The 11,869-nt window shown below is 42.0% G+C and overlaps 1 protein-coding gene across 1 annotated transcript in view; it reads right to left on the reverse strand.

Annotated features, from left to right (window-relative positions):
• The window catches only part of Atxn7 (ataxin 7), a 131,409-nt gene extending 119,745 nt beyond the window's left edge, over positions 1–11,664 (reverse strand). The window contains exon 1 of the mRNA XM_026397849.2: positions 11,641–11,664. The gene's annotated coding sequence lies outside the window, so the exon portion shown is untranslated. The remainder of the gene's footprint in view (positions 1–11,640) is intronic.
• Between the last annotated feature and the right edge of the window lie 205 nt (positions 11,665–11,869).

Genomic DNA, 11,869 nt, shown 5'->3' on the forward strand with positions numbered 1-11,869 from the left:
AGAAGACGGAATATTTTGGGAGGTCATTAGTCTATGAGGACTGACTCCTCAGGAATGGGATGCGTGCTCTTCTTACACAGAATCTGCTGGACTCTTTAGCTTGAACTTCCCAGCCTCCAGAACTGTGGTGTGCAAACTATCCACTTTATGGCACAGGGCAGCCTGAATAGATTTAGACAATTGGGAACATTGTCCAAAGGAGGCCTGGCTTATCCATCTCAAATTCAGCTTAAAACCTTGAGAATCCAGAAAACAGGCTTCTGCCATAAATCAAAATTCTAGAACCACCTCAAGAAGGCATAGGAAGTCAGAACACTGGAGTTCTACTGCCAACACTCCTGTGCTGCAGATGAAATCACTTACCCTTTCTAAACCATCCTCAGCTAAAAACCAGAGAAAACATCTGCTCTTTCCTGACTTCACAGAATTAGAGTATAAAACAAAACAGAAAAAAAAAATACATGAAAATGCTCTGGTTAAAATCACACTGCATGTGCATGGCATTTTACTATTTGAAATGTGGGTTTACCTTACTTTTATAAAAGCTATATAAATGTAGGTTTTTCCTTCAGCTGATGAGTTATACTCAAGATTTTTTTTTTTTTTTAATATTAGTAAGGTTACAATGAAAGCAGCTAGAAACCAGGAGAAGACAAACGCAGGGCAGTGTGGGGAAATTGAGTGCAGGGACCAATTATTACGTTTATCTCACTAGTTCCTAAAGGGTTGCTGTGCAATAATGGGTAAAAACATTAACTATCACTCTCTTACTAGTAAATGGTTGAATCAGAAATCAAAGATTTTTAAAAAAATCAGTCTTCATTTAGTATGTACAAGGTCCTGTGTTTGATATTCAACACATGCCCCCCCTTGAAGAAAAATAAGAGAATAAATAAAAATCAGGGAAATGCATGTTTCAGAAAAGATAATTATGTAAAAAACAGATGCATTATCGGACTTAAAGTAGTAAGCACTAATAAAGCTGAAGTGAAAATATATGGTGGATAGCCACAAGAATGCTTCTCAAACTGGAGTTTAAGAATCTTGGAGGCATATGGAGTTGGAAGAAGGGTGAATCAAGGGTCATTGATTTTGGCAAATATTAAATGTGATAGACGATGCACAAAGCAACTCATTCACAGTGGTCCACAAAATGTTCAGCTAGCGGACATCTGTCTGTTGGTTTTACCTACTCTGCATCCATTCCTCTTGCTGGGGAGTAACTCCCCTGGGGGTACCCATCTTAGTGAGGCAATAACCAAGGCAACTACCAGCATCCAGTCTAGGCCTGAAGGACATACTCTCAGTAGAGTGGGAACTGCCTGAGAGCAGTTCTCCAACCTCCTGAGAAGATTCATCAAGTGCCAATACCTGGGTGCCCGAAGCCGCTCCATCTGAAGCCTAACTTTCAGCCAATTCTGGGAACTACACCACATCTGTACAGTAACCTCTCTTTTTGTTTAAAGTAGTCAAATTTCCAAAGACCTCTAGCTGATTAGCTTTTACTTTGATTCTAAAAAAATTCATTTTCTTAAAAAGGATAAAATTTAATTTGATGGGTAATTAAACTTAATTTTATAGTAAGACAAAGAGGTATAATATGTGGTCGAATATAAAACTTATGTCAAATATTGGACTGTTTTTTCAAGATTCTAAAAGAAATACTTCCTCCTGACAGGTGCATGTAGTGGCACATGTCTGCAACCCCTGAGACTTGAGAGGCTGAGGCAAGAGGATCTCAGGTTTGAGGCCAGCCTCAGTAACTTGGAGAGACCCTGTCTCCTAATCTAAAAAAAAAAGGAGGTTGGGGATGTGGCTCAGTGGTTAAGCACCCCTTTCAACTCTCAATACCAAAAAAGAAAAAAAGAAATACTTCCTCCCACCTCTCTCCCATGTGAGTTCCTTATTGGTGAGCTTAAGAAGCACTGGTATATGGATAAGCTGTCCTTAATTTATACGATTCCCCTAACTTTTTAATATATATTTTTTTTAAAGATAGAGTGAGAGAGGAGAGAGGGAGAGAGAGAGAGAATTTTTTAATATTTATTATTTTTAGTTCTCGGCGGACACAACATCTTTGTTGGTATGTGGTGCTGAGGATCGAACCCGGGCCGCACGCATGCCAGGCAAGCGCGCTACCGCTTGAGCCACATCCCCAGCCCTGATTCCCCTAACTTGACAAAAGCTCTAGAGCAAGTTTTGTAAGCTCTCTAAGGCCCACAGGATAATAGTACCTAACTCACAGAGCTCTCATCTCACCATATGACCAGAGAAGTATGTAGCATTTTTCCGTAAAGCAGAGTTTTTTTGGTTTTCTTTCTTTTTTTTTTTTTTTTTTTAGCCAGATATTGAACCCAGAGTGCTTAACCACTGAGCCACAACCCCAGCCTTTTTATATTTTATTTAAAGACAAGGCCTTGCTAAGTTGATAATGCTAGCTTTGGACTTTCAATCCTCCTGCCTCAGCCTCCTGAGCTGCTGGGATTACAGGCATGAACCACTGCACCAGTTTTGAAGTAGTTTAACAGTCATGGCAAAAAAAAAAAAAAAAGGAGTTTAGTTAACATTACAAAAGCAAGCAGGCAGTAGACTGTTCTCCAAACTGGCTATAATCCCCTATGCCCATACAGTCCTGTGCAGTTTCCATCAAGAGGTGGGATCTGCTTCCAATCCCTGGAATCTGTCTGGGCTTGTAACTTGCTTTGGTCACCAGACATGGCTTTAAGACTTTTAATTCTTGTCCTCAAGAAGCCCTGCAACTCTCATCCTCTGGGAACATGGTGCCTCCAAGAAAGGAAGATTGGTCTAACTGCTGGAAGAGGAGACTATGTGAAGCTCAGAGGTGACCCAGCTCCAGGCCTCTAGACCAATTAGCTCCAGTTCAAGTCTTCAGATGACAGAAGTCACATGAGTACCCTCAGGCCAGGCAATACCAGTGGAAGAACTGCCCTGCCTTAATTGTAAGCAAATAAAAATGGTGGTTTCGAGCCAAAAAGCTCTGGAGTAGATTACTTCTCAGTAATACATATTTGATAGACATGCTTCATGAATTATCATATTTCCATATTTTATATTCCATGCATTTCCTAAAATGTCCTATAACAAACTCTTCAGTCCTACTGTCTCAATCAAAAAGTAAATATATCACAGCCAGATATAGTTAGTTATTCTTCATGACTACGTCAATATTTCTAATTCCACATAACAGTGAATTGTATTTCAAAAAAGAACTTGGGATTTAGGGATCTAAATCATAATCCAAAACTTAAGTTATCCCAAAGTGAAAATTTACTAAAATTATCATAGTTAAACCACAAAAGAGGCAGGTGACGGATGAGTTGTAATTGATGATATCAAGCTAAGAATTAAAAAAAAGTAACAAAATTGCTATAATTTATTTAAAAACTAAAAATCAAAATAGTTTCCCTTCATTAGCAGTTTTTGTTCTGGCGTTTTTGCCCATATACTTTAATGACCAAAATCCCTGTCAAAGTCCACCACACTCTGTCAAGAAGAAATGGTTTCTTTAGGTCACCATTCATTCAGGAAATACTTAAGCAACACCAATTCTATGCTGGTGAGTTGTCAGTCCCTGAATACTTTTTTGGGGGTTGGGGAGTGTTGTATAAACAGAAATGTGGGGGGGGATGACAAGGTGAAATTAAAGTACAAGCCTGTCTTGGTCAAGGTGCCTGCTCTTGTTAGAGAGTTCAGGTTTGATGTATATGGCAAAAAAAAAAAACTGCCCTTATGAAGGTCTGATCTGGAAGGGATGTTAGCATTTCAAACTATTATATTACAAGCCAGTGTTATTGCCATCATCACCATTATTATTATTACTATTCTTATTACTGTACCCTTATCTCTTCCACCCTTTTGCCCCTTTCATTTGCTGCCACATGTCTAGTGCTCAGCTAAGCGCTTGCTTCATTTAATCTTCACAACAATTTAGTAAAGTATTGCCCCATTTTACAGATGAGGAAAGTGAGGCCCTACCTGGATCAAACTAACTCAGACGATAAACCGGAGACCTCCATATCACTTCCAAACAGAATTCTTTATGACTTTTTTTTAAAAAAAAAAACTGTTTACACTTTTATAGGAACTTCAAGAGATGAAAATCATCTCACATTGTAAAAATGAGACAATGTGTGTTTTCATTTAATTTTTTTTTAAAATCCACTTAATTCTGTATGGATTTTTCTTTCCTGTTGGTAGAGTCTAGAAAACATTCTTGTTTATTAAATATAGAAAACACTTTTAAAGTTACATGAGGAAGTATATTTCATTTCTCATTGAATACAACATGAACCATGAAGGAAATTAAGCATCCCAGGGAGTGAGGGCTCATTTAGCAACAAATAAGAGATGTTTTCAATTATGCCTATTTTTAAAATAGCTTTATCATTTTTTTTCCAATTATAAAAGAAGCACAAGCTAACTGGAAAAAAATTTCAAGAAAAGTAAAAAATTACACACAATTTTATTACCTAGAAATAAGTTCCCATTATTTGGTGTATCTCCTTTCAGGTCATTTTCTTTAGCTATTTATAAGGCTTTTGTCCATCCTAGAAAATGCCCACTATGATGCTCTTCTTTGTTCTCTCTTTTATTTTTTATTTTTGAGGTACTGGGGACTGAACCCAGCTACACTCCTTCCCTTTTATTATTTTGAGACAGGGTCTCTCTAAGTTGCCCAGGCTGGCCTCAAACTTGTGATCCTCCTGCCTCAGCCTCCAGAATCACTGGATTATAGGTGTATGCCAACACACTCAGGTATTCTCTTTTTTCTAAACATCATCCAATACAATAAATATTAACCTGCATCATCCTTTTCATAGACTGCACAGTTTTTCACTTGAAGACAGGCCACAATTGGCCTAATTAAGCCTTTATTAATAGGTATCTAGATTGCTTCATTATAAAAAACGAGGCAATGAGTAGTCTGGTATATACACCAATGCCCACTTGATCAACTGTTTTATTTCTTAGATATAAACTCAACATTTTTCTTAATGACATGGGTTTTTTGTTGTTGTTATTGATAGACCTTTATTTTATTTATTTATATGCCCTGCTGAGAATCGAACCCAGTACCTTACACATGCCAGGCAAGTGCGCTACCACTGAGCCCCAGCCCCAGCCCTAATGACTTAGGATTTTTATTGCCCAAATTGTCACCTGAAAAAAAAAAAGTACCAAACTTAGCTTAAAAAAAAATACTTAGGTGCTAAGAGCAATAACATATTTTGCAGCTCTAATATCTAGATAAAATAACAAAAACATTTAAATTGCATTTTATCTCTAAGTATCTAAAATATTAACTCATGCTTCTGATACTGCATTAGGTTTATGCTTGGAAAAAGAAAAAAAAATCCTAAAGTACCCAATAACTTCTAGCAGTTTTATTTTCAGCATGATGACAAGAGGCAAGTAAACAAGTCAACCCATCCCAGTAGTTGCCGGGTCTCCTAATGTGCATCCTACACAATGACCAGGAGGCAAGGGTCAAGGGAGCAAGGAAAAGCAAAACTAAAAGAAGTGGCCTTCGGAGCCTCTGGGTAGCCAGATGAAATTACACACAGACATATATATCCACATGCTCCACACACACCAATCCTGCAGCTAATCTCCAGGGGATAGGACACAAGAGGAATCTTTGTGTGCTTTATTTAACCAAACACAGCAGCAGAAAGAGGATGGGGGAGGCCAGGAGGCAGGTCTCCTTCAGGTAAGAGTGTCCAGTTAGCAGCCTGAGGGGCCAGTATTGATGGTGTCCCCTTCAGGGCAAAGGCTGATCACAGGAGCAGGAAGCACCAGACGCTGGAAATGCACCCATTCCCTTCAAAACCATCATCCACGAGTGTCCCACCAGGGAGCTCTGTGGAAAACCAGGCAAGGCGAGAACATTTTTAGCAATAAATATAATTAACTGGTGACACACTCTAATACACACTAAGAACGGAAGGCCACTCACTATGACTGATAACAACGTGCTGGAGTGAGAAGGAAGCATTACATCAGGCTGCCATACCTAAAGCACAGACTACATGAAGGGAAAAGTAGCAGGATGTGTGCATTTATATGGGGGAACTGGAGGGGTGTGTTGCTTGGCGATGTCACAAATCCGTGGATCTAATATTCCTCTAGGCATGAAGTGAGCTAACGAGGGCCCACAGGCCATATAAGTTATTGTCTACACATGTCATGAACTAAGAATGTTTTTTTAATATTTTTAAATAATTGAAAATAAGAGGAAAAAAGTATTCTATGGCATTTTAAAAATGACAGGAAATTCAGATATCAGTGTCCATAAGTCAAGTTTTATTAGAGCCCAAGCACAGCCATTCACTGCTGGACATAGTGGCAGAGCTGAGTAGGTGCACCAGACCTGGACGGCTGGAAAAGTTAGAAATACTTAATAGGTCCTTTACAGAAAATTTGCTGACCTTTGCTCTAGGCTATAAAATCCTATCGTTTTTAAATGGGTCATGGTTCCAAACCTGGGCTGGCCCTTGACTTGCCCACGATTTTGACATGACCAGTCACTATCATCAGAAGATATCATCCATTGCTAAGAACAATGGACAGGTCTGATTGTCCCACAGGCTGGGGTACCTGCCTGTGGTAAGCAGGTATGAAAGGATTTCTTGAGTTGAAGGTAGGATGGTTCCAGAATGCTTATCTGTGAATGAACCTGACTAAATGTTATCTCCTTTTAAAGATGAGAATGAAACTATCTTGAAAATGGCTACCACTTTCAGAGCACTTCCTAGGGTCCCAGGACTGAGTAAAGTTTTGTGCATTTATTATTCCATTTAATGATCACCTTCTTCAAACTCAGAGAAGCTTACTGGACCAAGTTGAAGAAAACCAGAGAACTTGTAAAAAGAAGAGTCAAATCCAGATTCCAGTCTAAAGTCCAAGTTCATAACCATCAGCCCAAATCAGCAGGCAGAAATGCTCATCAGGAATAGATGAAAGGGGAAAGACCCCAGAAACAGAAGAAACAACTTTATTTTTAAGGCCATGAGCATTCTAAGTATTTTACTCATACAACTTACACCTTTTCAACATATAATGCCCTCTTTTAACATTTAAAGGAAAATATGATTCAGTTCTACAAGAAGACTCCTTTTCCTGTTGAGAAAAATGGACACAGATACCCAGTCGTGTAGGTTTCTTAATGATGGCAAAATGAGCAGGGAACAGGGCACACACCTGTAATCCCAGGTACTCAGGAGGATCTCAAGTTGAAGGCCAACCTGGACAGCATCCTGAGATCCTTTCTCAAAACAGAATTTCAAAAAGGGCTGGGGATGTGGCTCAGTAGCAGAGCGCTTGCCTAGCATGTGCAAAGCCTTGGGTTTGATCCCTGGTGTTTGTGTGTGTGTGTAAATAAAAATAAATAAAAAATAATAAGAAGAAATTAGGCAAAGTTATAGGTGTATCTTCCACCCACTTAGTCCATGAGGTACTGTAAGGATCCCCAAAAGGAGGGAATTATGAAGCATTTCTAGGGGTAACAGACTAGAAAGTACATGTAAAGTTTTTTTTTAATTTATTTTTTCAATTGTACACAATTCCTTTATTTCGTTTTATTCTTATGTGGTGCTGAGGATCGAACCCAGGGCCTCACACGTGCTAGGCAAGCGCTCTACCAATGAGCCACAACTCCAACCCTTTTTTTTTTAAATAGCAATCAAACCCAGTGCCTCTCACAGGCTAGACAGAGTTCTACCACTGAGCTACATCCCAAGCCCTGAACTTCAATTTCTGAATTTAAATTACAAATACAGAGGAAATGTTCGAAGGACTCTTGCCCACAGAGAGAACTCTGGTGCTGGAGGGTGGCCACTGTTTCTTGCTGGGCAGCATGCATGTCTTCAGCTATGCCAAATGTACCTCCAAATGTCTACAGCCTGGAGACCACTCAGTTCTACCACACTATTGAAAACCTGGTTTTAAAAAGTTTTATAGGTTAATAGCTACATTATTTGAAAATAATGTACACTAGCATACGATTATGCAAGTTTACTACAATGTTTATGGCTACCTAAATCTGGCTTTTAAGTCCTTCCTTCCTCTAGGACAAACGAGGGCTCTTAATTTTATACAAGAAGCTTCTAGGCAGTAGATTGAATTGGACAGAACTTTCCTATGCTCATGTAAGACTACAGGACCAGGGAAACTCCACATAATATACAAATACAAGAATGAGAAGTTAGACTCCATGTATATATGATAAGTCAAAATGCACTCTACGGCCATGGATATCTAAAAAGAAAAAAAAAATTAAATATACACACACACATAGAGACTTCTAGCCAGCCTCTGAACAACTCTGCTAGACAGCGGCTGTCCACATGAGTAACTAGAAGGTCAGGCAGGTTAAGCAGCCACAGTGCATGAGAGAACCTAGGCTTGAACCTAGGTCTGTTTTGACACAGAAACTCTTTTCCCATCATGTTCCCTTCAAGGCACAAACACATTTTCCTGGAGTGACTGCTTGCCTCCTAGTCAGATTTCACATTTGCTGGGGAGAAATAAGAGCGTGAAGCTGTGAACCACTTACTCTAAGGGACTCGAGTCCCTGCTTATTCAATCTATCTGGTCTGAACTTTTAGATACAATGACTAGGCCGCAAGGCACCCAGGGCGAGCATGGCAGGCCAGCCTGCCCTTTGTGTATGTGCATGGCTCATCAACTGACAGGCAAGATCTGCTGTGGGAACAAAATGGAAGTGCTTCTGCACCTCTGAGGCCCACGGGACGAGGCTGAAGACATCTTTAAAGTACTGAGCTCAAAACTCCACTTTTTACAACTTTTTTCCTCCTGGGCATGAATATTCTCACCCCCATTTTATTTAATAAAAAGATGAATCTCTAACCACTCCTGGACTCCTGGAGGTCCACAGAGCCCAGCATAACCTTTACTCTAAAAGCATACTTCAGAAATATCCACAAAGGCCCACATAATTTCATAGCCCTCAGATAAAGACCCAACATGAGCTCTCATATATTTTCAGAAGGAAAACTCAATTTTTTTTGAATGTTTGTTTGTTGTTTACTTTGCAGGACTGGGAGTTGAACCCAGGGCCTGCACACACGCTGGGCAAGCACTCTACCCCTGAGACCACAGGCCCCATTTTTTATCTATTTTCCTCAACTAGTCTCTAATATTCTCAAAGAAACCAGGAATCTAAAGACTTGTGTAAATCACAAAATCTACGGTTACAGAAGCTCAAAGTGCAAATCAGCTTTCTTACAGCTTAAAACTGTCTATTTCCAATTATGTTTCTACCTAAAGTTCTCCCTAAATTGGAAAGAACTGTCAATATGGCACAGGACTTGAGTCCATCCTACATTAACAATGACAAAATGGTTAGTATTTGAAAAAAAGGCCACTTCTAAAATTCAATAGGATATTCTCTTGCTACATATTACATGACAAAAAGAAAGTGAATTCTTTTTTTTCTTTTTTTGTACCAGGGATTGAACCCCAGGGTGCTTAATCACTGAGCTACATCCCCATTCCTTTTTATTTATTTTTAAATTTTGAGACAGGTTCTTGCTAAGTTGCTCAAGGCCTCACTAAATTGCTGAGGCTGACTTTTAACTTGTGATCCTCCTGTCTCAGCCTCCCAGGCCACTGGGAGTAAAATGAATTCTTAAATGTTCAATGCATAGATCTGTGTCAATGCAGTTGTGAGGTAAATTATGTGGCTGACAATGCAGATTTTGAAGAGTTCATAAAAGTTCAAACCACGTGTTGCCCACCACGTGAGTCAAGAAGTTTCAGGAACGTTCATTTTCAGGTACACCTCAAACTTCAAAGTCTTTCAATCCCCTGTGGCTTTATTACTTTTATAAAACTTCTCATTAACAAAATTGTGAGTTTACCAAAAGAACTTATAAAGTGTTTGGTCAGGACTCTATCTATGAGTAACTGATAAAATGTTTCTTGGAAATTTAACAGTTACAAGGATCAGCAATACTTTCCTTTAAAAACATTAAAAGATTCTTTGAACTCACTAGATACTGTTTCAAAATCAATAAGATGATAAGATCAAGTGACAGGCAGCTTTAAAAAATATCTTTTCACTACTTGACAATTATTTTTCAAATAAGAAATACCCCCCACCAAAATGCCTCTTGGGCGATAGACAACCAATTGATACGTTCAATATACTATTTGTACTACTTAAGATTTAAAGACATTCTTTGGTTAGTTTTCTCTATCCAAAACCAAGGAAATGAACAGGGTCTGAAACCCAAGGACCACCGGCCTGCCCCTTAGGCCAATATTTTTTCAAACTCAGGAGGAAGGGGAAGGAAAGTTATACACGGGTTAATTTTTGCCTTTGAACCAAAAAGCTAATTCTTGAGCTTTAATTTTTAATATATTTATTTTTTTTTTATTTATTTTTTACTGGGGATTGAGCCCAGGGGCACCTTACCACTGAGCCACATCCCCAGTCCTTTACAAGACAGGGTCTCCCTAAATTGATGAGGCTGGCCTCAAACTTTCGATCCTCCTGCCTCAGCCTCCAGAGCAGTTGGGATTACAGGCATGTACCCCTACATCCAATTTGAGCATGAATTCTTAAGAATACTGCAAGGGTATTACTGAAGTTATGAGCTTCCCTTAATATGAATAAAAATTTACATATACCGATTTTTTGGTAGAGGTTAACTACACTTCCTTAGCATACATTTGCATTTACAACTCTTCCTCTTTGAAAGAACTGGGGAAACCCTGGAGAAGGGACCCAACTTCAGTAAGAAAACGGAAACCACCAAATTCACCTTAGGCAAGTAACTGCTTTATACAGGATATGAAGATGCAAGAGGGTCATGAAAACTGGAAAAGGACACGTCTCCATCAAATACCAAACCTGGGTTCAAAACTCTGCCAGGCTTCTGGTGCTAACCGTTGTGGTGTCTGTTTCCTCAACTGGCACCTAAGTGGTGCCATTTATGAGAAAGTCATCGAAATCCAATCAAAGTGACTTTAGGGGCAGAGATGCCCTGGGATCTGCTCCGGGAAGGTCTCACTCCACGCATGGGCGACGCTTCTCGTGGAGCACCACCACCTCCCCCTCCGCTCCCAACTTCCCCTTACGACGGGGACGGTCACATAGACGGTTTCTGAAAACCAAAGACAAAATGAAACGAAAGCCCCCCCAGTCCAGACCCCCGACGGGACCCCGGCTCGGGGGTGGGCAGGCCCGCGGGCACCGCGCTCGGGGCCGCCCCGCGAACTCCTCCAGGAGGTCGCCAAGTTTCTTTCGCCCTTTTTCCCGCATCCGCCGGAGCCCAGGCAGCCAGGGGACAGACACGGCGGCCGGAACCGCGCGACCTGGAACCCGGGGCCTTTTCCTCCTTGGCCGGCCGCTCCCGCCGCCCGCGCCCGAGACGCGCCCCGGCGCGCGCGGGCGCCAACTTTGCCGAGACCCCGCGCCGCGGCCCGCGGCCCCGCTCCAGGCGCCCCGCCGCGCCGCGCGCCCCACCCCCGGCTGCACTCCCTCCCCAGCGGCGGCGGCCCGGGCGCGGCGGGGGCCGCGGCCACCTTCCCCGGAGGCCGCGGGGGCCCCGACCCCGCGCTCCCGCAGCCGCGGCGTCGCCCGGGCGAGCTCACCTGGCGGCTGGCGGCGGCCTCCGGGGCGGCCTCTGGGCGTGGGCCGGGCGGGGGCGGCAGGGGGGCGGCGGGGCCGGGGCTGCAGCCGGAGCCGCCGCCGCCGGCCGCCTGGCCTCGCCCCCTCACGCGCCGGCCGCGGCCGTCCCCCGGGAGTGCGGGGAGCGCGGGGCGCGCGGGTCCCGCGGCGGCGGCGGCGGCGGCGGCGGCGCGGCGCGACTCAGGCGTCGGA

This window comes from Urocitellus parryii, chromosome 3, assembly GCF_045843805.1.
Source record: "Urocitellus parryii isolate mUroPar1 chromosome 3, mUroPar1.hap1, whole genome shotgun sequence".
Lineage (NCBI taxonomy): Eukaryota > Metazoa > Chordata > Mammalia > Rodentia > Sciuridae > Urocitellus > Urocitellus parryii.